The following is a 27774-nucleotide window of genomic DNA, read 5'->3' as shown; positions in this document are numbered from 1 at the left end:
TCTTACTTTTCGATGGGATGCACTGGTGGACTTATTTATCGCAGGAATTAAGGCATCATGTCAAGATCTGCCCATTTGTGCAACATACTCGACATAACAACAACCTTGAATGTGCCCATTATATTCACACTTGACATCCTAGTGACAGCAATAGCGGTGTGTAGGTAAAATCACTAGGGAAGCCAATTACGTTGTTTGCTCCATAACCTGTTAGTTCATATGCCTTGCCACTGTTATATATAGGCCTAAAGCTGAGACAATAAGATGACACAGAGTCAGAATAAATTCAACCACACTTTTGTAACTTCACAAACCTGGAGAGCAACCTCTGTCCGGTGAAGTCCACAAAACATATTGCATTAAACAAACAGTTACATGACCTAAAACATAGTCAAGCACGTTAATGTTTCCAACATTTTTTGACTACTAAACAACAGTTGATTTAGAACCACGGAGAGTTACCATCCTCCTCTCTTTCATGTTGACGAAACAGCCTATGACATTTACATGCCTTTAGTTTTTGTTTTCCTAGGTTACCTGGCTAAAAGCCTTGCTCGGTAGCCTAACTTCCTTTCATGGGCAGCGATGAGGCAGCTAGTTAACATTAGGATTCTACAACTAGCTACATATTCAACTTCCACCCAGGGGCACAATGTATGAATTGATGGTAGGATCAGAATTGTTGTTATAATCATTAGACAGTATGGAGAATTAAGTAAAACTACAAATTCAAATCCCTATCTCCAGCCATGGCTAATTTAGGAAAGGGCCAATTTTAGTTAGCTAGATAGCCACTGGAGAACACTAACACAATGAGATGCAACAATTCAAGTTTTTTCTGTCAATGAAATTTAGCTCTCGATGTGATTGCTGAGAAGCCAAATCCAAACTGGCTTCCCTTGACACAGTTGAGCTCACTCAGTTTAGCTTAACGTTGATTGGCTAGGATTTTATACCTTTTTATCAAGGGAGGCCAAAGGCTTGCTGGCTTCCTTTGCATTCAATGCTACGGGTGGCAACAATGCCATAACACTTTTTGGCCAGACAGCATCAGATAGATGGGCTATACATACAAAGACAGAGGAGCGCTGTTTCACTCGCTCTGAGACTTTCTTCTGTGAGATACAATTCAGCCTCTTGCAAATTGAAGTAAAATTATGAAACAAAGAGAGATGAAAGATTTTTTCTTGATCAATTTTGTGGGGAAGCCAGGCTTTCCTTGGCATCCATGAATACATGCCACTGAGTGACAGTGCACAAAGAACTGGGTTGAGATCGAAAAGAAGGTTTTGTGCAAAATCCAGACATAATAGATGGCCTTGAAAGAAACAAAGGGCTCTATTAAATCTGTAAAGCTGAAGCATTACAGATTCTGAGATAGAAATTGAAAGGTCATGTTTCAATTGAACCGACATATACAGCATTTATACCGTGAATGTAGCCTCCGCTAAAGCGGGAACATTGCCTATACATTTAAATCTAGCTGTAAAGCCGAACTTCCGCAATGCAGATTGAATAAAGCTGCAGACAAGAAAAAAATGTCCACACGAGAGCGAAGGTAGGTTTTCCATGTAATTTGTTAACATTTTGGATACAGAAATAGTGGCAAACGCTAGCTATCTAACCAACTACATGCAATGTTCAAAAAGGGGAATTAGCAAATGTTAGCTAGCTAGGCTCCTCATCATACTTACTATGGGCTGAAGATTTGAGTCACCAAATAGTTATTTTATGTTATTGAGTAGGCCTATATTTTTGTTTAATCTAATTCATCAAATTATTAATACAACAATACAAAATAATATTATTTTGTAAGAAATGTAAGATATTTATCCATGTTGCAATAAAGTTGAAGCTCATCTTTTGTTTTTAGGTATTTTCACTTGGTAATGAGTAGTAAGTAAGTATATGGTAATTGCTCATCGGTAACTAGGGAAAACCTAGTCAGTTGCACAACTGAATGCATTCATACGAAATGTGTCTTCCGCATTTAACCCAACCCCTCTGAATCAAAGAGGTGTGAGGGCTACTTTTATTGACATTCACGCACCCTGGGAGCAGTTTGTTTTGTGGGTTAACTGCCTTGAACAAGGGCAGAACGGTATATTTTTCCACCTTGCAGGCCTTTGCGGTTGACGCCTTTTGGTTACTCTTAACTGCTAGGCTACCTGCAGCCTAACTATATATGTAGGTAAGGTACCATGTAGGTACACAATAATTACAAGAAAGTACCCCTCAAGATACACTTCTGTTTAACTAGATAAATCATGTGTATCACTTAGCAATTACATCGTACTGGCAGATATAACATGTATTCTCTGTTTACATGGATGGTGCATCTAGAAGCTTTTAAATGAGGACCATGCTGTTAAGATGGGTTGGGTTTTATGGTAGTTTGAAGGCATGTATTGAAGAAAGAGTATCTAGTTACCATGGAGATGGCCTGACTAAAAGAGATCTCTTTAATTTTGTGACATGGCAACTACAATCAAGACAGGATAACCAAATTGCTTCTGAAGATAATAAACCATGTTTCTTGTGGTTACTTTTTTCTCAACTTGTTTATATTACTTTCTAGTACATCAAGCTAGTTTACAGATTAGCTATAGCTAACTAGCCAGCTAGCTTTGTAGCCATGGATTGTGTACCTTTCATCGTTTATCTTAGTAGCTAGCTGGTTATTGTTTTCCTTTTGTAGTTAACCAGAGCAGATGAAAGCAACATTCACCTCCACAAATGCTGTTTTACATTGATATCCATACTGAATGAAGCAGTAAAGAGACCTCATTGGCACCCTTAACTATTTAACTTAATTTAAGGTGGAAATTAACCTTAATATATTTTGTGCAACTGACTTAAAGTTAAGGAAACTTTTAAGGGAAAATATGAGGGGAAATTAACTTAGGTAATGTGTTTTATGCAACCAGGCCTAGATTGTCAGGAGGGGTACACATGAATTACAAGTAATTCCTGGCTGACACTACACTACATTTAAAATCCTAACATCGCTACTCCTATCACATTAAATAACTGTCTTTCCTGTCATTTTTTGTCTTGCCAATGCAGTGGTGCGCACACTAAACGATGTGGCACTAACTGAGGGCCACACACTGCAAGATTCTTCACTTGGTTGTAAGGATTGTCAATACCACACTGTCTCGCGAAAACAAAAATGTGATTTGATTAGATAGCTAGAATGAGCTGTGGCTCAAAGCAGCCTCATAAGTATTTTCCATAGGACCACATTTAGTCAACTGGTCGATTGTTTGCTCGATAGGCTGTAGGTCGACCGAGATTTCTTTAGATGAACAGTAAGACAAAATATTGTGGTGTACAAGTCTCATTTGCGTCTGTCTGAGTGGACTGATCCATTGTGAAGTCCGTGGGGATGTCACAGTCCATCAGTCTAATAAAGACATGTGCTGCTGAAATTGTACAGTATATGGTTACATTACATAACAACAATGGAGCAACACAAATAAAAAATCATATTATCTTGTAAAAATGTGCTTTCTCCCATGTTGGATAGTGGTTGCTGTCCACGGTACACTTTTTTCGTTAGAACAGCCTCTCTGCTATTATTGATAATTTACTTAGTGTTGTATACACTGTTCCAAGTGTTCAACATATATTCATGATACTAATTACAACGCTCCTTTTTCTTGATCGCCTTCTTATTGTTATTATTACTATTATTGTTATGATCATAAGTCATGTCATTATCATTAGTAGGCTTAGTATAGCAGCCTTGTATAACCACCACCGGGCTCTAGGCCTAAGAGCGCATCCTGTTTTGCCTTAATACTGTAAATTGCTTAGACCTATATTGAAATACTTACGTAGGCTACTATATCAATCAATCATTCATTCGTTGATGTCATCACACAGCATAAAAGTCATTCGTGATTTGAAATGCAATCAAGTATTTTAGTTTTAAAATTAAATATTGAGCCTTGAAGCTTAAACAATAAATAAACCGTTCCATTTCGGAAATTGCATTCACAAATGAATGTGACTGTTTTAGTCCATAACAGACTCTCTGGTAAGCTTATCATTTATTTAGTGTTTTTTTACAATGTTCTAAACGGTCAGACAAACTATATTGCAATCTATAAGGCACCTGTTTGGAACACACAATATGCAAGCAGCACTTACTCCTTACCTTATTTTTCTTGATCTCTGGCATTTTCCACAACTAGTAAAAATTATTCCACACATCTGACTTTCCCTTTACTTCCTGAGCAACCAGTAAACATTCCCCCATTTCGTGTTTATTTGTCATGTCCTCTGCATACATTTTGCTCTCACATGTGTTGTGGTGTTCAGAGTTTGTTATAACCAATGCATTGATGTGATTATGATATGCTCTCGGTCAGGCCCTATTTTGCCCTATTCAGACAGGATTCATTTTACTGAGAGAGGTTGGGTAATGTAATTATGTGCACGAGCACAAAACACCACATCTATAATTTTAGTCCCATCCGAATCGGCCATGTCAGTAATGTTTACATGGCAATAGAGTAACAATTCCAGCCAGAATAACCTTCTGTTTTTTGGTGAACTCCAAGGTCCTCTGATAATATTAGTCCCGTGCGAATCAACATGCCTGTGTTTTGAGAGAAATGTCTGAGTTTGACAGGTGTTGCTCACGGTTTGTGCAAGAAAAAACAAGAACTGATTCGATAAATTGAACTAAGCGCTGCGCATAGCTATATATGAATGGACTACATGTAGCCTATCAACTTTCACAGTGAATGCTTTTGTTTATATGTTTTGTGCGTATAAATGGAATATTGCCAAATACATTGTAACGCTCAAATGAGTGAATGGGTTTGGAGTCAGGCGCAGAGAGCAAAGGATGTGGGAAAAAACACGCTTTAATGTCCAAAATCAAAAAGAACAAAATAGTTATACCCAACACAGGCGTAACTATTACTACAATAAGTACCCTTAGGTAAAAATACCAGGACAGCGAGAAAACCCAACAAAACACTAACACCTCTCACAAATACAGAAGAACAAGCCCGCACAAACAGAAGCGGGCTAAACAAACGTATATAACACCACCCTAACAACCAAACAATGAACAGGTGAAAACAATTAGACAAAACCAAACGAACACGGAACAAAGGATCGGTGGCAGCTAGTAGACCGGCGACGACGACCGCCGAGCGCCACCCGAACAAGAAGGGGAGCCACCTCCGGTAATATTTGTGACAGTATTTTTCTCAATTTGACTGTCATAATTGAGGCCTCTCTCATCTTTTTAAGTGGGAGAACTTGCACAATTGGTGGCTGACTAAATACTTTTTTGCCCCACTGTAGGTACACATTAATTACAATTAAGTACCCTCAAGACACATTTCATTTTAACTAGCTAAATACTGTTTAACACGTAGTAATGACATTATACTGTAAATGTAACATGTACTCTGTGGTGTACTAGTGTGTTTATCCTCCCACTTGGAGGGCAAGAAGGTTCAGGTTGTCATAATGGGTAACGTACAAATTAATTGTAACTTTCCATACCCTAGCTCAAGACCAAAAATATAAAGTAGCCAAAAAATAATTGACTCAAATCATTCCAATCCAGGTTCAAATAAAACAGCTTTTTAATCGTATTAGTGGCTGGCTGTAGGACCACGTAGAGCATCGCTCGGAGAGCAGCTGCCAGCCTGCTCCCTTTTCTCTAACTTTTAGAAAGCAGAGAGCAGAGACAGTGCCAGTCTGCTTTGCTAGTCAGCCATTTAGGCAGTGCGCCGATTCCTTTGAATTTGATGTCGGCATTTGAACTCGGCCGTGTATACCTTGTTGTAATCTGATAGCCATGGGTACTTTGAATTGGCATTTGGGAGGTGAGGGAGCCCTCCTTTTTTGGTGACCATTCTAAACCAAAAGCTATTTTATTGCTATTAAAATATAGGCTGTGATATCTGTAGGCCTAATTGATATCTTCAATTAATTTGCCCAGTAGGCTAGCACAATTTTGGTTTCATGTATTGGTAATGAAAATGAACACAACTGAACAACTTGCTATTTAGAGCATTTCCCCAAAATAAATGTCCTGTTTTTGGCTTCAAAGACGTTTAAAAATTGTATGCTATAACACATGTACGTTGTCATGCACTGGCGGAAAGATAATTGATGCAAATCATTAATGATTTAATTGGATTAACATTTTTTAATTTTTTTTTTACTTCTTGCTGTAGGCCTACTTCATCAGCATCCTCTGCCTGCATCCCTAATCCTTACCTGTAGCCCACCTGCTTCTGGTATAATACATTTCCACCTTTTACTCTATCAGTCTTGTTTGTCCATCTTCCTCAATTAAAATGAGATACTTTTACAGATACATCTTGATGGCAAAACGTCATTAAATATTGCAAAGTTATTGAGCTATAGTGTGGATGTAGGGTTGTCTTTTAAGTATAATAATCACCCAGACAAGCTGGCCCGTCACAAATACGCAAAAGCCGGCCCTTCGAGGCTAGTATTTTGAAATCAATATTCTTGCCGCCACATTGTTCGTACAAAATGTTTTATATTCTCAAAGCCTCCTTGTTGACGCTTCAATATTCGCAGAATGTTTCCTGTCCCTGGCGAATAATGCAACTGCAAAAATTAGCTGGGCGTACACATGAGGAACATCTCTGAATCCAGCTCAACGAGAAAATGTTGGTGGGAAGCGCACGAGACAATAACACTGTCATGGTACACTGTAGGCCAATGCTCCGTTCCACAAAGGTGACTTCATATAACCTATAGCTGGGGGTCAGGAAACTTTTTCATGTGGAGTGGCAATTTACAATTGATCCTGCTAAAAATCTGTGAGCCAGTTATGATTTTCATATATGATTTATAGGCTACCTAACTGTGGCCCCAAATTTTTTTTAACTGCCCAAAAATAAAATTATTCTATAGCTGGCTACTAGACAGAGGCTCAGTCGATTGTGCACCACGCCATGGAGCTCCACCATGCCTACTTGTACCGAGGCGCTGTCCATTCAGCACCATGCCACGGAGCTCCACTATGCCTACTTGTACCGAGGCGCTGTCCATTCAGCGGTGCTGGCTCCCTTTAAAAAGCATGTGTAGATTTTCCTTTTGTATTTCATGATTTTCATCATTCTTTGGTCTAGTTTGTTTGTCTTCATGCGTCCTTTTTGATTGCGGGCCAAAGTCAATTCTTTGATGTAGGCTATGCCTTTTATGCATGTGTAGGATTTATCTGGCATAGTTTGCATTCGAGGTCAGCTGTTTTATGCAGCAGTTCCTGTCACATTGATGGTGGCATTTGAAGTCGGCCTAGTTGTGACTCGATAGCGTGTATTATGCCTCTATTTCTTGTTGAGCCCATACACAGTTCCACAGAGCTTTAAACCTAATTAATGTAATTCTCCAAATAGAGTGTGCAAAACTGTCATCAGGGCAAAGGGTGGCTACTTTGAAGAATCTCAAATCTCAAATCTATTTGGATTTGTTGAACACTTTTTTGGTTACTTCATGATTCCATATGTGTTATTTCTTATTTTTGATGTCTTAACTATTATTCTACAATGTGGAAAATAGTAAAAATAAAGAAAAAGGTGTGTCCAAACTTTTGACTGGTACTGTATAATATATAGCCTATGCCGTCATCAATGTGAAAGTAACCAGTGCATAAAACAGCTGGCTGCGAGACTTACAAGGCCAAGTTGAAATGCTGACATCAAGTTCAAAGCAATCGCCAAACTACCTAAACGTGATCCTACAGCCAGCCAACCAATATGCTGCCGTTGCATTTGAATCAAGATTGGAATGATTTGAGTCTACTTTTTTTTGGCTACTTTTACGTTTTTGGTCTTGCGCAATCGACGCCCTTCTCTCTCTCTCTCTCTCTCTCTCTCTCTCTCTCTCTCTCTCTCTCTCTCTCTCTCTCTCTCTCTCTCTCTCTCTCTCTCTCTCTCTCTCTCTTTCTCTCACTCACTCACTCACTCACTCACTCACTCACTCACTCACTCACTCACTCACTCACTCACTCACTCACTCACTCACTCACTCACTCACTCACTCACTCACTCACTCACTCACTCACTCACTCACTCACTGCTTCTCCTTCTGTCGAGAAGGTAACCAGTGAGAGAGAGAGTTCGCTCTGCCCTCAGTGTAGACCATAAGAAATGATCAGCCAGGGGTTTTATGGAAATCTCTTGGCCTGTGAGCACATGGAGAATTTTGCATTATCGAATTATTATTACATCTTTATTGTTACATATTATGTATTTAAGCATGTTTCTAAATTGTATTTAATTCCTAGACATGTTCTATGTATAGTGGAGCTCTGCCTCTCACCTTTTGTGTTCTGCTTCTCAAGCCTTTCACTCTGGCTTCCTGTGTGATATACGCCTGCAGGTAAAGAGAACAAGTTCGGTCACACATGCTGAATCTTGTCCGTGTGTGTGTGTGTCTTTGTGTGTCTGTGTGTGTGTGTCTTTGTGTGTCTGTGTGTGTGTGTCTTTGTGTGTGTGCCTGTGTGTGTGTGTGTCTGTCTGTCTGTCTGTCTGTCTGTCTGTCTGTCTGTCTGTCTGTCTGTCTGTCTGTCTGTCTGTCTGTCTGTCTCTCTCTGTGTGTGTGTGTGTGTGTGTGTGTGTGTGTGTGTGTGTGTGTGTGTGTGTGTGTGTGTGTGTGTGTGTGTGTGTGTGGTAGACATAGGGGTGTTTTTTTTTACGTGGGTGGGGGAGCATGTCTGTCTGTCTGTCTGTCTGCAACATGAACATTTTTTATTAATTTGCAAAAGGTCACCACATCTCTGAATCAACTGTCTCAGGTTTCCTAAACACAACGTTTTGTTTGTGAGTTTTGTCCCTCAGACAGCCAATGGTCTTCTACGAGACAGTTAAACATTTACTATCTCTGGTTACAATGGAAAATAAACAGGGCATGTCAGCTTGATAGCTGGGTTGTACAGAGGAGGTTTTCTCATCAAATTATCCCTCAAGATTTAAAACAGATCATCAGTTACAAGGAGTGATTTAGGAGAGAGTCTGTAGCATAATATCAATTAGAGGTCGAGTGATTAATCAGAATGGCCAGTTAATTAGGGCCGATTTCAAGTTTTCATAACAATCGGAAATCTGTATTTTTGGGCGCCGATTTTTTTTCTTTTTTAAACATTTTTCCTTTTTATACCTTTATTTAACTAGGCAAGTCAGTTAAGAACACACTCTTATTTTCAATGACGGCCTAGGAACGGTGGGTTAACTGCCTCGTTCAGGGTCAGAACAACAGATTTTCACCTTGTCAGCTCGGGGGAGCCAATCTTACAGTTAACTAGTCCAACGCAATAACGACCTGCCTCTCTCTTGTTGCACTCCACAAGGAGACTGCCTGTTACGCGAATGCCGTAAGCCAAGGTAAGTTGCTAGCTAGCATTAAACTTATAAAAAAACAATAAATCATAATCACTAGTTAACTACACATGGTTGATGATGTTACTAGATATTATCTAGCGTGTCCTGCGTTGCATATAATCTGACTGAGCATACAAGCATACAAGTATCTAAGTATCTGACTGAGCGGTGGTAGGCAGAAGCAGGCGTGTAAACATTCATTGAAACAGCACTTTCGTGCGTTTTGCCAGCAGCTCTTCGTTGTGCGTCAAGCATTGCGCTGTTTATGACTTCAAGCCTCTCAACTCCCGACATGAGGCTGGTGTAACCGAAGTGAAATGGCTAGCTAGTTAGCGCGCGCTAATAGCGTTTCAAACGTCACTCGCTCTGAGCCTTCTAGTAGTTGTTCCCCTTGCTCTGCATGGGTAACGCTGTTTCGATGGTGGCTGTTGTCGTTGTGTTGCTGGTTCGAGCCGAAGGGAGGAGCGAGGAGAGGGACGGAAGCTATGCTGTTATACCTGCAATACTAAAGTGTCTATAAGAACATCTAATAGTCAAAGGTTAATGAAATACAAATGGTATAGAGGGAAATAGTCCTATAATTCCTATAATAACTACAACCTAAAACTTCTTACCTGGGAATATTGAAGACTCATGTTAAAAGGGACCACCAGCTTTCATATGTTCTCATGATCTGAGCAAGGAATTGAAACGTTAGCTTTCTTACATAGCACATATTGCAGTTTTACTTTCTTCTCCAACACTTTGTTTTTGCATTATTTAAACCAAATTGAACATGTTTCATTATTTGAGGCTAAATTGATTTTATTGATGTATTATATTAAGTTAAAATACATGTTAATTCAGTATTGTTGTAATTGTCATTATTACACATTTAAAAAAAGAAAATCGTCCGATTAATCTGTATCTGCTTTTTGGTCCTCCAATAATCGGTATCGGTGTTGAAAAATCATAATCCGTCGACCACTAATATCAATTGTATACCTCTGGAGCAAGTGTAAGTGTGGTGTTAAGTACAGTGTTAAGTCAATCTGTAGACACAGTGCGCTATAGCCAGTTTGCTTCTTATTTTCTCTTGGTAGCCCATTAAGAGTTGACTGTTGGGACATCAGAGGTGTGTGGGTGTGAGGCTAACCACTGTGTCATAGGATATGCTGGGATGGTTTTCTCTTCTGTACACACACACACACACACACACACACACACACACACACACACACACACACACACACACACACACACACACACACACACACACACACACACACACACACACACACACACACACACACACACACACACACACACACACAGAGAGAGAGAGACTGACAGACACATACTGTACACTGCACATGCACACATGTAAAACACACACATGCACACACAAACACTCCTTCGGGCCCATTTATACACACTACACACACTGGTCAGCGAGTTGTTTTAACCTCTGCTCCCCGTCCACTCCTCACGCACGCTCTTCACACAAGAAGAAGTACACACACACACACACACTCCACCACAGTCCTCAACCCGCAGACAGTGATAATTCACTGCCTCATCCCTCCTCACCTCTCCTCTTTGCAAACACACCACAAAAAAAGAGGAGAGCAAACGGTGTTAACTTCACTCGGAGAGTAGCGTCCTCTCCTCAGAGCTCTTCCGCTAACTGACCCAGGCCCTCTGAAGAGCTGCAGTATAACAGGCATGAAACAGGCTCTAACATTGGCTTTTGTGTGTTAGGAGGGTCTTTACATAACCCACATAACCAAGCCGCATTGTCTAGCAACCAGCCGGCTGCTGAAGAGGGAGCCTTGTAAAGAGAAGAGAAGGAGGGTGTTTGTGTGGAGGGCTTGTTGAGGGGAGAGGAGAGGTCTCTAGACCCAACCGGCAGGGAGGGTTATCTGGGATGCGGGCCAAGCCGTTAAAATGCTAATGCCCTCTGGGTAGCCTGGTCTGGCTAGTCACAGGCTTTGACACAGCTCTCTGCTAGATAGATTAGCAGTACAAATCATGGCATCATTAGGACATTTCACCTGTTTATATTGAGATGAGTTACGGCCACATGTTAGGAGACTGCTGCCAATTTGAAATGGTTCATGCTTGTAAAATGGAAATACCTACATTAAATTGTATTTCAATAATAAATTGGTATCTGGAAAATGACATTGGTATGTGGAAAATTAGTATAGCGTATAATGAAAAGCATTATTTTAATACTGTAAGATGCATTTTGATAAAGAATGAATAGTGATAGAGGATTAACAGTGATATGGGATAAACATTGATAAAAAGAAGGCTCCTGATGCTCTGACTATGTTAGCTACGTCCCCAGAGTGACTGAGTGTGTGACTAAGTGAGGAGCCACCCTGTCCCACCAGGTGTTCCTGGTACTTTATAACGGCATCATTGTGACTTCCTGCTCTGATGATAATGGTCCATTTAGCTGAGACTGTCAACCCTCCTGTTCACCTCACTATTCCCCTCCTTAGTATTCTGTTCCTCCTATCCGTCCCCCTCTACTCCCCACGGGATAAAAGGAAGTGATTATTACCTCTGTGACATGGCACCATTGTCTCCCAATACACAAAGACAAGCTGTCCTGTTGGCCACTACCACACTGCTGTTCTCACTATTGTCATTTGGCTGTTAGGCTGTGATCAGGGATGAGTAGTGGGATAGAGGGGTACAGGGTGTCATGGAGAGGTTGCGGGGACTAGGGAGCCTACCTGGGTTCAAATACTATTCAAAATCTTTCAAATTACTTTGAGCGTTTGCCAGATGGGTGGGATGTATACTTTTGGGACGTTTCTATTGGTTTCCTCACAACAGGCAAGCTCAATCAAGCAGAGTTGTTTGAAATTATTTCAAATAGTATTTGAAACCAGGTCTGGTGGGATCTAGGGAGGTGTTGATGGAGAGGTGGTGGGTGTTAGCTGCTATAGAGGCTTTGTAAAGATGGTGTGAAATGGGAGCATTGGTATTAAGGGTCTTATCCCAGACGGGGGTCCATTGTGTGGCAGGTTGAGCCCCCCCCCCCCACCCCCTACCAGCATCCATGATCTCCCCCATTCTCTCTCTCTCTCGCTCTGTATCTCCCTGTATCTTCTCCCCTCCTCCGTAATTGACAAGCTGTCCCAAACAGCCTCCTCTTCACCTCCCTTCCTTCTGCCTGGAGATGAGATACACTCACTTTCAGGATTTACAACATACCTGCTAAACCACAGCCATAGCAACGGGCAGGATTCACAGTTTGACACCACACTTTCTTGGGATGACACTTGCGGTCTCTCACACACTGTCATTACCAGTTGTGTGTCATTGCCAGTTTAGACGCATTTCATCATTTATATATAGGGCCTTGAATTTTTCCTCACCAGGCGACCTAGTCAGGGAAAACCCAGGGCCCTATTGTGTAATGGCTATTTACAATGGAAACATAAGTATAGTTGTATGACGAAGGAGCTCGGTTTAGCTAGTGTCACTCAGCAGGTGGCCTAGTGAATTCTCACATCCTATCAAAAAGCCTAAAGGATTGGTGTCATAAATCGCTAGCTTTTCTCTCCGCCACTTACGTCCGCAGGCAATAGCGGTGCACTTGAATGTGTGTGTTTGGGAGATTGCGGGTCGGTCGGGTGTGTGTACATACACATATTTGCACAGTGTTATCCAGTTTGTGTGGGGCCAACAGGAGTTGTGGAATTGTCAATAGTGGAAGTCTATATAAAACTCATTGACAAAGAGTGAACAAACAGCAGTGGTTTGCTCAGGACTTCCTAACAAACACTCCACAAGGAGAGAGAGGGAGAGAGTCCGATGGAGAGGGAGAGGGAGAGAGAGAGAGAGAGAAAGAGGGAACATTGATGGAGGGAGAAAAGAGGGAGGGACAGAGGGAGCCTTGGATGGGAGAGAGCGGCCGGCAGGGTCCGGCTTAGTTTACGTCCCGATTCTCTACCCTTCTCCCAAAGTGTGCGCTTGCACACTCCCGTTCTGTCCACGGCATGGCAACAATCACACACCCCCAAATAGAAGAGTTGTCCTCAGGATGAGGCTACTGTGTTCTACCGGGGATGTTGGCCTGATGATTATGTGACAGCAGCAAATGTTACTGCTCTATTGGTTGGGCTGAGGACAGGTCAGGAGAGAGGATGAGAAAGGAAAGTGGAGCCTCATAGAAAGTTTCACTCGTAATAAGACTGAGTGGAGTGGTGTAATGTTGTTGTAGTCCCCCCATCCCCATAGTAGTGGTTTGGCCCTGCCCTTAGGCTGCACTGTCTCTTGGGATAAACTACTACAATAGGGGGTGTTAGGGTTAGAATGCTAAAGCTCTTGTGTAAACAGAGTTCTTGAATGAAGGGGACATAAACAAAAATCTCTCTCTTCAGCCTCCACTGTCAGATCATGACCATCACTTTCCCTCCCCGTTTGAGACAGGAATTTGGACAGGATCCCTGAACTTTAAATGGGAAAATAGTTCCATCCTTTTTGGGTCTGGAGGGAAATTATGTGCCTCGTTGTGGAGAGGAAAGGAGGCGTTACAGTATATAAGATATGGGCTTAGAAGCAGGGGATGAGTGTGGAGACTCAGGAGAGAGAGAGAGAGAGCGATAGAGAGTGAGAGTGAGAGAGAGATAGATAGAGAGAGGATTCAGACTAAGAGGTGAAAGGCAGGGTGATTCAAATTCATCCCACGGTGCAAACAAAAGAAGGAATGAAAAGAGAGAGAATGCAGCAGGAGAGAGAGAGAGAGTGGAGAGGGGGGAAAAGATTTGGGTGAAGAAAAGATTGTAAGCCTCCCTTGTAACCCTGCGGATCCCTGAACAGTTCCCCCTAAATCACAACCCTTTGACTCAAAACACAATTACCCCTGTAGAAAACGGAAGAGAGGAGGCGAGAGAAGAAGGGGAATGGATGGATGAAGAGGGAGAGAACATTTATTATTCCACAGCCCCCCCCCCACCAAAGTTCCCCCATTGCTGAACAGGAGGTCAACAATTGACTCGATTACTAGACAAACTTTCCAAGGGGCCCTCTATACACTGCCCCCGTCCTCTTTTGGGCCCTACGCACCATGTACTCACACAGCCCCCATGGCAGCCCCCGGACTCTTGGGACCACTGTTGATTTTTTTCTAGACCCCTTTATTGATGAGCCAGGTCCTTAGGGGTAAATGTTTGGCCCTTTTCAGGTACCCCTGTCTGGCAGTCGCTCTCTCTACTCTGGCCACACACTCCTCCCGCTCGCTCTAGTTGAACCTTTTCAGCTGGTGAATGATTCTCCTCTCCCTCCTTTTCTTTCTGAAGAGCTGGAGGGAGAAGGGAAGAGAGGGACTGGAGAGAGAGAGATGGTAGAGAGAGAGCAGATGAAGGACTAGAAGCCCCCTTTCTTTGTCTGTCTTTCTAGTAGCTAATGAATAGGAAATGGTGGATGTCCCAAAATGATTTTTTTTTACTCACACAGGTGTTTTATTCCCGATTTTTCTTAATCTTGTATCTTGTGGAAATTAAATATTGTGGAAATTAATACTGATTCAAATGCACATATGAATGTCTGCATTCCTTCCAGCACTTTATATGAGTGAGTATTTTATAGATTTATCCTAACATACTATACCGAAAGCAAATACCACCAGCCTATGGTTGTGGCAATAAATGAATCTGAATCTGAATGTAAAATGATGGAGAAATATAATTCAGCTGCTGCTGCTGACAATGTGAATGGGTGACTCAATGAGGTAAAAACACAAACACACAGCTGTAGGATGGGGTGGGCTGTGCTGATGACCCTACATTTATAAGGTCAGACAATACAGTGAGGAACGGCCTCCAACAATAGCCTTCAGTCTCTCACGTCACTCAAAAGGATCGTTCAAGCATAGAGGAGGACGAAGGCTCGCTCTCTTTCTGTGTCCTCTCACTTTCTCTCCTTCCCTATTTCTTTCACTCTACTTCTCTTTTTCTCTCTCCTCTCTCTCCCTCCTTTACTTTTCAATCTTTCTCCCTTTTCTCTCTCTTCCTCTCTTTCTCTCCCCCGTCTTCTCTCTCCCTCTCTCTCTGTCCCCCTATCGCTCTCTCTCAGTGGGAGAAAGAAGAGGGGGGCATAAATGCCACACACAGTCATTGACTCACCCACCCTGCACAGCTAACAGTGCTCTACTCACAGACACATTTGTGAAGCACTCTGCTTCTTCTTTTCAGATAGGGAAAATATTTTCTACTCCTTTGCGTGTGTGTATGTGTATTGAGTGTATTTATATATGTACATATGTTTCATTTGTATCTAATGGTTGCATGCTAACCGCTAGCTAAATTAGTGATAGGCAATAGCTAGCCTTCTATTTCATCCTAGCTAGCTATTTTTAGCTTCTGTTATTGTTAGCTAGCGTTTGGTTTTTGTTACATTTAATAGACAGGCCTAAAAGGGACTTTTTATGTATTTTAACATTTTTATTTAACTAGGCAAGTCAGTTATGAACTAATTCTCATTTTCAATGACAGCCTAGGAACAGTGGGTTAACTGCCTTGTTCAGGGGAAGAACAACAGATTTGTACCTTGTCAGCTCAGGGATTTGTACTTGCAACCTTTTATTATTATTATTATTATTTACTAGTCCAACACTCTAACCACTAGGCTAACCTGCCGCCAGTCAAATGTGTGAATGTGTTTGCTTTTGGAATGAATGTAAACAAATCATTTTCTACAAAGATATGCTTTTGAAGTAGGGCTGTCAGAGTTAATCAGTTAACTCTAGTTAACTTTTTGTCATTTTTGTCCACAATTTATTTTGAAACGTGATTAATCACATTGTCGGGGAGCATTCAAAATATACTGAACACGTTCAAAATGCGTAATCTATACAGTGAAAAACAACAATGTCAAAACAAGTTGACATTGAGGTTAAAGAAAGTGTGCTTTATTAATTTACCTGATTTTGCTAACCATTACTTTGGACAAAAGCAGGCCACCAATATTCTTGAAATGCATTTTACAGTATATATACAACAATCCTAAATTACAGCTCAATTTGGTCATATTCTGAATTTGAGATGAATCGTGATTAATCAAAGCAAATTCCTGCGATTATCTTGATTACATTTTTCAATGTTTGACAGCCCTTCTTTGAATTGAACAGTCGAGCCTGATCTTTCTCATGCTGTACCAAGCAGACATTGGGGATACTGGCATGAAACATATTAGTGGCAGAATTACTCCTTTTTTGATCCAAGGCCTTGACTGGAGGATTCCTCTGCCTCTCTCTGTGAGTCTGTGCGTGTGCTCCGTGTGTGTGTGCGTTACGTGCGTGCGAGCGTGTGTATTATGACTAGTCCACCTGTTACGAAAAACTAAGAGTGGTGGATGGAATCAGGCGCAGAGAGCAGGGTTCTGTCGTTTATCAAATTTATTACACCGGTGCAACCGAAAAATTATCACGCCAACACACAGGGCGTATATAGGTTGCCAGTCCAAAACAACAGGACAGAGAATAAAGAATAAAGATAAGAGAATAAAGAATAAAGAATAAAGATAAGAAAACAAATCACACCATCAAACACAGAGTAACAAAAAACAAGCCCGCACAAAATACCCAGCGGGCCTAGTGCCCTTAAATACCCTACAAACAAACCCTAATACAAAACAGGTGTACCCAATTAACCACTAACCAACACAAACGGAAAAGGAATCGATGGCAGCTAATAGGCCGGTGACGACGACCGCCGAGCCCTGCCCGAACAGGAAGAGGCACCCTCTTCAGCGAGGTTCGTGACAGTACCACCCCCCCTGACGTGCGGCTCCCGCGATCCGGGAGGAGACGGTGGAAATCCCTCAAGAGGGAAGGATCTAAAATGTCCCTCCCCGGTACCCAGCACCTCTCCTCCGGACCATACCCCTCCCAGTCCACGAGGTACTGCAGACCCCTCACCCGGCGTCTCGAGTCCAGAATAGCTCGTACTGTGTACGCCGGGGACCCCTCGATGTCCAGAGGGGGTGGAGGGACCTCCGGTACCTCATTGTATTGTAGGGGACCAGCTACCACCGGCCTGAGGAGAGACACATGAAACGAGGGGTTAATGCGATAATAAGAGGGAAGTTGCAATCTTTAACAAACCTCGTTTATCCTCCTCAGGACTTTAAATGGCCCCACACACTGCGGCCCCAGCTTCCGGCAGGGCAGGCGGAGGGGCAGGTTTCAGGTCGAGAGCCAGACCCTGTCCCCTGGTGCGAACACCGGGGCCTCACTGCGGTGGCGGTCAGCGTCTCTCTTCTGCCGTTCACTGGCCTGCCTGAGAGAATCCTGGACTGCCCGCCAGGTCTCTCTAGAGCGCTGTACCCACTCCTCCACCGCAGGAGCCTCGGTCTGACTCTGATGCCACGGAGCCAGGACCGGCTGGTAGCCCAGTACGCATTCGAATGGCGACATATTCGTAGACGAATGCCGAAGAGAGTTCTGGGCCAATTCTGCCCACGGAATGTACCTCGCCCATTCTCGCCCTCTCTCCACCTGCCCATTACTTTCGGGGTGATAACCAGAGGTAAGGCTGACCGAGATCCCCATACGCTCCATAAACGCCTTCCAAACCCGGGACGTGAACTGGGGACCCCGATCGGAGACTATATCCTCTGGAACCCCATAGTGCTGGAAGACGTGGGTAAATAGAGCCTCTGCAGTCTGTAGGGCCGTAGGAAGACCAGGCAATGGGAGGAGACGGCAGGACTTAGAGAACCGATCCACAACGACCAGAACGGTAGTGTTCCCCTGAGATGGGGGAAGATCAGTAAGGAAATCTACCGAGAGATGGGACCATGGCCGTTGTGGAACCGGGAGGGGCTGTAAACTTCCCTCTAGGAAGGTGCCAAGGAGCCTTACTCTGGGCGCATACCGAACAGGAGGAGACATAGAGCCTCACATCCCTAGCTAAAGTGGGCCACCAGTATTTCCCCCTAAGACCCCGCACTGTCCTATCAATCCCCGGATGACCCGCAGACGGTAGTGTGTGAGCCCACCGAATCAATTTATCACGGACACCAAGCGGTACGTAACTTCGACCAGTTGGACACTGTATAGGCGCAGGTTCAACCCTCAACGCCCGCTCAATGTCCGCGTCCACCTCCCATACCACTGGGGCCACCAGCCGAGAGGCTGGAAGGATGGGAGTGGGTTCGATGGACCGGTCCTCGGTGTCATAGAGACGGGACAGCGCATCGGCCTTAGTGTTGAGGGAACCTGGTCTGTAAGAGATCGTAAATCTAAAACGTGTAACATGGCCCACCTAGCCTGACGTGGATTCAGTCTCCTCGCTTCCCGAATATAATCCAGATTACGGTGGTCAGTCCAGATGAGAAAAGGGTGTTTAGCCCCCTCAAGCCAGTGTCTCCACACCTTCAGGGCCGTTACCATAGCTAGTAACTCCCGATCCCCCACATCATAGTTCCGCTCCGCCGGACCCAGCTTCTTAGAAAAGAAAGCGCAGGGACGGAGCTTCGGTGGCGTGCCCGAGCGCTGAGACAGCACGGCTCCAACTCCAGCCTCGGATGCATCCACCTCCACTATGAATGCTAACGAAGGGTCCGGATGCGCCAACACGGGAGCTCCGGTGAACAGTACCTTCAACTGGTTGAAGGCTCCATCAGCCTCTGCTGACCACCGCAGACGCACCGGTCCCCCCTTCAGCAGTGAGGTAATGGGCGCCGCTACTTGACCAAAACCCTGGATAAACCTCCGGTAGTAATTGGCAAACCCTAAAAACCGCTGCACCTCCTTTACCGTGGTCGGAGTCGGCCAATTACGCACGGCGTTAACGCGGTCACACTCCATCATCATCCCCGAGCTGGAAATGCGATAACCCAGGAAGGAAACGGCTGGTTTGGAGAACACACATTTCTCAGCCTTGACGTATAGGTCATGCTCCAGCAGTCGCCCAAGAACCCTGCGCACCAAGGAAACATGCGCGGCGCGTGTGGTAGAATAAATCAAGATGTCATCAATATAGACTACCACACCCTGCCCGTGCAAGTCCCTAAGAATCTCATCTACAAAGGATTGGAAGACGGCTGGAGCATTCTTCAACCCATAGGGCATGACGAGGTACTCATAGTGGCCTGATGTGGTACTAAACGCTGTTTTCCACTCGTCTCCTCCCCCGAATACGCACCAGATTATACGCGCTCCTGAGGTCCAGTTTTGTGAAGAAACGCGCTCCGTGGAATGATTCCACCGCCGTAGCGATGAGAGGTAGCGGATAACTAAAACCCACGGTGATCGAATTGAGACCTCGATAATCAATGCACGGACGCAGACCTCCCTCCTTTTTCCTCACAAAAAGAAACTCGAGGAGACGGGTGACATGGAGGGCCGAATGTACCCCTGTCTCAGAGCTTCCGTGACATATGTCTCCATAGCCAACGTCTCCTCCTGTGACAGTGGGTACACATGACTCCGGGGAAGTGCAGCGTTCTCCTGGAGGTTTATCACGCAATCCCACCGTCGATGAGGTGGTAATTTGGTCGCTTTCTTCTTACTAAAAGCGATAGCCAAATCGGCATATTCTGGGGGAATGCGCACAGTGGAAACCTGGTCTGGACTCTCCACCGTCGTGGCACCGATGGAAACTCCTATACACCTCTCTGAACACTCGTTTGACCACCCCTTAAGAGCCCCCTGTTTCCAGATAATAACGGGATTGTGAATAGCCAGCCAGGGAACCCACAACACCACCGGGAACCCAGGTGAATCAATAAGGTAGAAACTGATCCTCTCCCTATGTTTCCCCTGCGTTACCATGTCCAGCGGAATCGTGGCCTCCCTGACCAGCCCTGACCCTAACGGCCGGCTATCTAAGGAGTGCACGGGGATAGGTGGGTCTATCTGCACTAACAGAATACCCAATTTACGGGCGAGTCCACAATCCATGAAACTCCCAACTGCGCCTGAATAGACTAGCGCCTTATGCTGGAGAGAGTGGAAAAACGCAGGGAAAAAAAAAAAAAAAAACATGTGACCAACAGGGAGCTCTGAGTGAGTTTGGTGCTTACTCACCTGGGGTGGCCGAGGAGTGTTCCGCCGACCATCTCGACTCCCAGAGGGACTCCTTCAACACCACAATAGGAGCAGGAGGAGCCCCCTCTGGTCCCCCTAGATGCAGCTCCTCCCAACTCCATCTGAGTGGGAGTGGGAGAGCTGGAAGGTGGAATTAACAGGACCCCTTCTGAACGCCCGCGGGCAGTTAGCAGGTTGTCCAATCGAATAGACATGTCTATAAGTTCATCCAGGGAGAGAGTTGTGTCTCTGCAAGCTAGCTCCCGGCGGACATCCTCCCGGAGACTAGACCGGTAATGATCCATCAGGGCCCTGTCATTCCACCCAGCACCAGCAGCTAGGGTCCTAAACTCCAACGCGAAGTCCTGCGCGCTCCTCATCTCCTGTCTGAGGTGGAACAGTCGCTCACCCGCCGCTTTACCCTCTGGTGGATGATCGAACACAGCTCGGAAACGGCGGGTGAACTCCAGGTAGTTGTCCCGAGCCGAGTCTGGACTGTTCCAGACCGCGTTAGCCCAGTCCAGGGCCTTGCCCGTTAAACAGGAGACGAGGAGGCCACACTCTCCTCACCCGAGGGAGCCGGACGCACGGTAGCCGGGTAGAGCTCTAGCTGGAGCAAAAATCCCTGGCACCCAGCCGCCGCTCCATCGTACTCCCTCGGGGGGGAGAGACGCAGTGCGCTGGACCCAGAGGACGACGTAGGTGGAGTAGGTGTTGAAGGTGGTGTCGGCAGTAGGAGTGCTGAGATAGACGTCGCTAAACCACTCCTCCCCCATCATTCCATCCTCTCCATCATCTGATCCATCACCGTACCAATCCGATGGAGGACAGCTGTGTGGTGATGGACGCGCTCCTCCATAGTGGGGAGAGGGGTGGTCGCTGCTCCTGCTGACTCCATTTCTTCGGTGCGGGCTTATGTTACGAAAAACTAAGAGTGGTGGACGGAATCAGGCGCAGAGAGCAGGGTTCTGTTGTTTATCAAATTTATTACACCGGTGCAACCGAAAAATTATCACGCCAACACACAGGGCGTATATAGGTTGCCAGTCCAAAACAACAGGACAAAATAGACCAGAGAATAAAGATAAGAAAACAAATCACACCATCAAACACAGAGTAACAAAAAACAAGCCCGCACAAAATACCCAGCGGGCCTAGTGCCCTTAAATACCCTACAAACAAACCCTAATACAAAACAGGTGTACCCAATTAACCACTAACCAACACAAACGGAAAAGGAATCGATGGCAGCTAATAGGCCGGTGACGACGACCGCCGAGCCCTGCCCGAACAGGAAGAGGCACCCTCTTCAGCGAGGTTCATGACAGTACCCCCCCCCCCCCCCACCCCTGACGCGCGGCTCCTGCAGCGCGCAGACCCCGGCCCCGAGGACGACCCGGAGGACAAGGCGCGGGGCGATCCGGGTGGAGGCGGTGGAAATCCCTCAACATCCCTCAATCTCAATGATTCCCATTAAATTCTCATCATCAGGTTCACACTCTCTCAGCTTCGTCTATATGTTATATGTAGTTACAGTTTTGGGCACTAACAATTTGTTTTGTGAATCACTGTAATGCGCTACAGGTTTTTGTGACAAACTACTCGCTAGAAGACATTAGACTAGAGCAGTGGTTCCCAACTCCGGCCCTTGACTACCCACAATAAAAATGTATTGTTGGAGGTACGCGAGGACCAGAGTTGGAAACAACTGGACTGGAGAACTGTGTTATACACACATTGTGGCAATTGTTCGGCCAAAACTGCAGTGGTAACTCAGTTTTTAGATCAGTTTCCCTCTCTTGGTTCTGAGTGTTTAGCTTCCATCGGCAGTAGGCCAGACAAGAGCTTCTCCAAGTGACACTTCTCTGGAGAGATGCAAGTCGATCTCTGCTCTCTCACTCATGATCTCTGTTTTCTGTGTATCTCTCTTTGTGAGGACACACACACACACACACACACACACACACACACACACACACACACACACACACACACACACACACACACACACACACACACACACACACACACACACACACACACACTCTGCATTTCCAGAGTCCAGGGCCAGTTCTGTTGATGAGGTGATTTGTTGCCTCTTAGTTATGTAAATGGCCCTTAATTGTGGAACTGTTGGGATGCCCCCACAGCCTAACCCCCCACCACCCTCTGTCCCTGTGTGAAAGGAGACATTCTGGGCTTCAGGAGTTGTGCGAGGGAGAACAATGGTTCTCTGAGAGAGTTTGGCTGGGCTCAGTGGCTGAGAGGAGATCTGTGACACTGTGTCACAACACTGGCTACAGGTGTCCTTCTTAGAGGACAGGGGGACAGAGGGTAAACACTCATGCCTTTATCATCTGTGTGCACACATGGTGATGAGGGAGGGATTAGTGGTGTGTTAAGGCGTCACCCGAGCTCAGCTAGCCGAACTGAATGAGTGTGCTCGCATACTCCCTTAAACAGTAGAAATAGTACTGTTTGTTATTTTTGAGACCCCTTAGCTAGTATACACTTCCTCAAAATAGTCCAAATTAATATTAAGATAATGTTTTCACCGGTCATATCTTTGTCACGCAATTTTAAATTTAACTAAGACGGTTGGTGCCGTATTTCTCAATATAAAAAAAGTTTGTCTGAAAACGAGTCGTCTCTCGTTGAATGACAACAAAGACTTTATTGAAGAATCCCTACTGTTGACCAATCACCAATGAAGGGGCGTAAGACTTTGGCTCCAAACTTCGTCTTGCCTCCAGAAAAAATGTTGTGTGCCCAAACAGCCGGAAAAACCCTCAAGAAAAACGTCACAAAATGTCGTCATAATATATTCAGCCTTTTGTCTGCAAAGCCTATATCACTGGATGTCTTAAACGATGACTACATTGTTCTTGTGTTGCATTTTAAAATTGGCATGAATCGTACTCTACACTCTTAGAAAAACAAGTTCCATAGAAACACTCTTTTTTTTTTAGCACTTCCTTCATATATGGAACCCCTTAATGTTCTAAATAGAACACTTTTGTACTAACAAAATAGTAATATTACTATGGAAATAATATAATAAGTGATGAAATAATGCACAAATGAATGTCATTATAATCACATTCAAACACAAAACGGTTTAGGTAATGCAAACTGTTTGGAAATATGCACTGGTGGCCAGGGAGGCTCTTTGTTTGAATGATAGCTCTCATTCGGGGGCGGCAGGGTAGCCTAGTGGTTAGACTGTTGGACTGGTAACCGAACGGTTGCAAGTTCAAATCCCCGTGCTGACAAAGTACAAATCTGTCATTCTGCTCCTGAACAGGCAGTTAACCCACTGTTCCTAGCTGTCATTGAAAATAAAAAATTGTTCTTAACTGACTTCCCTAGTTAAATAAAGGTGAAATTAAAATAAAAAATCTGGATGCCTTCAGTGGGTGTTGTTGCCTGTTGACATCAGCTGACAGAGGGATCCTCTCTCTGCCTGATAGTTGAGTTCAGTGGTAAAATGTCCACCTTGAAATACTGAAATAAAAAAAACAATTAGCTAATTGCTAATTGTCAGACTGGGTCTGTAGTTCTATTTGGCACGTTCTATAAGTAAAATTAACATTTATTTGTAAGAGTTAGCTGGCTTGTAAAATGGCTAGCTCACTAAAAAGTGGTAGTCCATATCACTGAGTCAAGATCACTTTCACAGTCAAAAAGCCAACCAAGATTTTCCGCTCAGATTAATTTTAAAAACAACTTTAAAAATAAAAAATAAACCTAATAAAAACAGTTCTGTAGGAATGAGGTTTGGGCTAGATGCCTGGCTTGCCAATATTGTTCTTCTCAGACCATATTATATTTCAAAACTTCAGCTTTGATAACAAAATAGTAATAGTTGGCGTATCACTTCCGAGGCACTGCAGCGCAAATGAAAATAATTTGCTTTTTTATTTAACTGTACTGATGGAACCTGCATGTGATGGTCATGGTGTTTTGAAGACAAGAGGTCAAATAGGTCAAATAATGACGTTAGTGATCTTCAGGGCGGATAGTCAGAGCTCTAAAAAGATGCCAGAGTTTCCGATTTGGAATTCCGAGTTGGATGAACGTTAAAAATTATTTTTCACAGTCAAATCTAGTTTTTTCCTGAGTTCCCAGTTGTTTTGAACACGGCGTTAGTATCAGCGTAGGGAGGGAGAGAGCAGCAGAGGGTCCACCTCTCACGGTCTCTGATCTCTCCTTCCTTTCCTCCGGTGAGACTGACCAGAGAGAGGGGACACCATCTTCCACCTGATGTCAAAACTCGAGTTTCTGCCTCATGCACAAATTTATGTTGTTCCTATGACCAGAGTAAGTGAAATATGCCTTGATATTAAAATAGTCATGATGAGTTGCTAATAATACAAAAAATGCTGGGCTATCGATACACTTGGCTACGCATTCATTGCAGCGCGTGTGGAAGTTACGGTGAAGCTGTAATGCGCTACAGGTTTTTGTGACAAACTACTCGCTAGAAGACATTAGACTAGAGCAGTGGTTCCCAACTCCGGCCCTTGACTACCCACAATAAAAAAAAATTGTTGGAGGTACGCGAGGACCAGAGTTGGAAACAACTGGACTGGAGCACTGTGTTATACACACATTGTGGCAATTGTTCGGCCAATACTGCAGTGGTAACTCCGTTTTTAGATCAGTTTCCCTCTCTTGGCTCTGAGTGTTTAGCTTCCATCGGCAGTAGGCCAGACAAGAGCTTCTCCAAGTGACACTTCTCTGCTGGAGAGGTGCAAGTCGGTCTCTCACTCATGATCTCTGTTCTCTGTGTATCTCTCTTTGTGAGGACGCCGCACGCACGCACGCGCACACACACACACACACACACACACACACACACACACACACACACACACACACACACACACACACACACACACACACACACACACACACACACACACACACACACACACACACACACACACACACACACACACACACACACACACACACACCAGTCCAGAGCCTGTGTTGTTGATGAGGTGATTTGTTGCCTCTTATTCATGTAAATGGGCCTTTATTGTAGAACTGTTGGCATGCCCATCCCCTTGGCAAAATTCTCAGTGTTTGTGGAATGAAGCAAGCATGAACACACCTCAAGCTGGACTTTCTTTAAGTAATAGGCCTACTAATTCCATACAATTCCCTTGTGTTTCGAGTAAGTGTGTGTAGTAGTTCAGACGAGAAAGGGGCGATGCGCACTGTAGGGAGAGAGTAGCAAAATGACATGAGCCCTTGTGAATGTGTTGGTGACATAACATAATGAGACACACGTATCCACAAGCACACACGCACACACGCATGCACACATACATACAGCACACACACGGTACACAAACACTCTCCACTGTCTGTCTGCGAACTGATGAAGACAAGTCTTAACATGTGCTTTCAGCTGCTAATTCAGATACAAGGCAATCATGCAGAGACATAGACAGACTGCTGCAGGAAGAGAAGGAGTCCTTGCCGATGCTTCTCGAGGACAACATCGTTTGAAGTAGACATTTTTGGCAAAAAATGTACTTATTTCAAATTGCTGATAAAGGGCCCGTAGGTTATAACTACGAAAACTTTGGGCCCTGCCTGAGATATCAGGAAGTTTCTCGTGTCCGCCATGCTGCCGCAGTAAACTAAAGATTTGGGTCGACGTCCATCATGGTTTCTCCCACAGTCTGCCCTCTACACTCGCACACGCACACACACACACACTCAGGGTGTGTATTTCCGCTGTGTCCACCCCCGTACCCCTGAAATCCCTCTTCCTCTCTCGATTGTCCAGAGGTTTCTAACAGCTGCCTAATATTCCCCTGTTATAGCCCGACTCTACTCTGGGCCCTGTTATAAAAGTGGAAACAGACAGGCTAAAAATACCCTCCTAGTTCCCAAACTCCCCTGCTCTGGCCACCCAGGACCAACCGGTATGATTATTATTTCTCTTGTAATCACGGTGGTGAACTATGAACTGAACACATTAGTATTTGGTTTGGCTTCTCTAGTACTCCCTGCTTAAAGGGCAAGGTCTGTGCATGCATGTGTTTGCATTGCGAGCACGTGTGCGTGTGAGTATTGTATGCTGGGGCTTTGATGAGTCTTGCACATAGCTCAAAGTGACAGTGGCGACCTGGATATGGCAAGGACAACAGAGAAGGGAAGAATGAGTGAGAACAGCGAAAGACAGAGAAAGCGAGAGAGACAGAGAGAGAGAGAGAGAGAGAGAGAGAGAGAGAGAGAGAGAGAGACAGAGAAGAAGAGAGAGAGAGAGAGAGACAGAGAAGAAGAGAGAGAGAGAGGGAGACAGAGAAGAAGAGAGAGAGGCTCTCGGTGACGTTCTGAAGCGGTGGTGAAGTTGAGGAGGAGTGCTTTTGGGGGGGGAAATAACGATGACAAAGTCCTTTTTTCCCCCTGATGGGTTTTTGGTTGTTTATACATTGGTGCTGTTCCCTCTGAGAGAGCTGCAGCTGGTCCACAGCTGTGAATCAGTCTATTCCAACACACACTCCTCATCTGCTCTATCCAACCAAACCTCCCGCCCTCTTCTCTCCTTCCCTATTTCCTCTCCCTCGCCTCCTCAAATAGAGTTCAAAGAGATGTTTGTGGTTTGGGATAGTACCAACCTGATAGGTTACAGGGCTCTGGTAGAGAGGAAAGTGTAGTAAGGTGGAAGGAGATGAGGAGGTGGTTGGAGGTAAAGAGAGAGAGAGTGCGTAGAGAGGGAGGCGAGGGTGGAGGTTGACAAAGTGGAGAAAGGGAGAAGGTAGGGGTTAGGAGAGTGTAGTGCGAGAGGAGAGGGTGGAGGTATAGTAAGAGGAGTAGAGAGGGAGGAGAGGAGAGGGCGGCAGGAAACCACCGGTATGTGCAGGATGGTGGGTGGGTGGCCTGAAAAGAGGCAGAGAGGTAGGGAGGGAGAGGAATAGAGAGGGAATGCAGTGGGAGTGAGTAAAGGAGGGAGAGAGGGAAAATTGAGACGGTAGAAATGGAAAAAAGGAGGGAAAGGAAAACCTCCACAAAATGTTTAGTCGCATTTTGCTATTGCTGTATTACTGCAGTCTCTCTCTTTCTGTACAATGAATGCTACTGTGTTAACCGATTAACAAGCATGAGGTATATGCTTCTAGCAGGTGACAGGAGGGACAGGTGTGTGTTGCAGTGTGTTTAAAGGTGTTAAGCAGCATGTGATCTGTCATCGGTCACTCAGTCTCTGTAGCAACAAGGGATCAACGTTTCAGTCTGACAGTTATCCTGAACACAGCATGGGACAATCAGCAGCAGCCTACCAGCCTATCAGAGTTAACAGTAGTCATAACACACACACGTACACACACGTACACA

General features: G+C 44.6%; 1 protein-coding gene across 1 annotated transcript in view; it reads left to right on the top strand.

The window, feature by feature from the left end:
* LOC118399825 (zinc finger protein GLI1) overlaps positions 1–27774 on the top strand; it is a 121507-nt gene that overhangs the window by 26019 nt on the left and 67714 nt on the right. The gene's annotated exons all lie outside the window — the stretch shown is intronic.

The sequence above is a fragment of the Oncorhynchus keta genome, chromosome 21 (assembly GCF_023373465.1).
Source record: "Oncorhynchus keta strain PuntledgeMale-10-30-2019 chromosome 21, Oket_V2, whole genome shotgun sequence".
Classification (NCBI taxonomy): domain Eukaryota; kingdom Metazoa; phylum Chordata; class Actinopteri; order Salmoniformes; family Salmonidae; genus Oncorhynchus; species Oncorhynchus keta.
The sequence above is the reverse complement of the archived record's forward strand: the minus strand, read 5'-3'. Positions and strand labels throughout refer to the sequence as shown.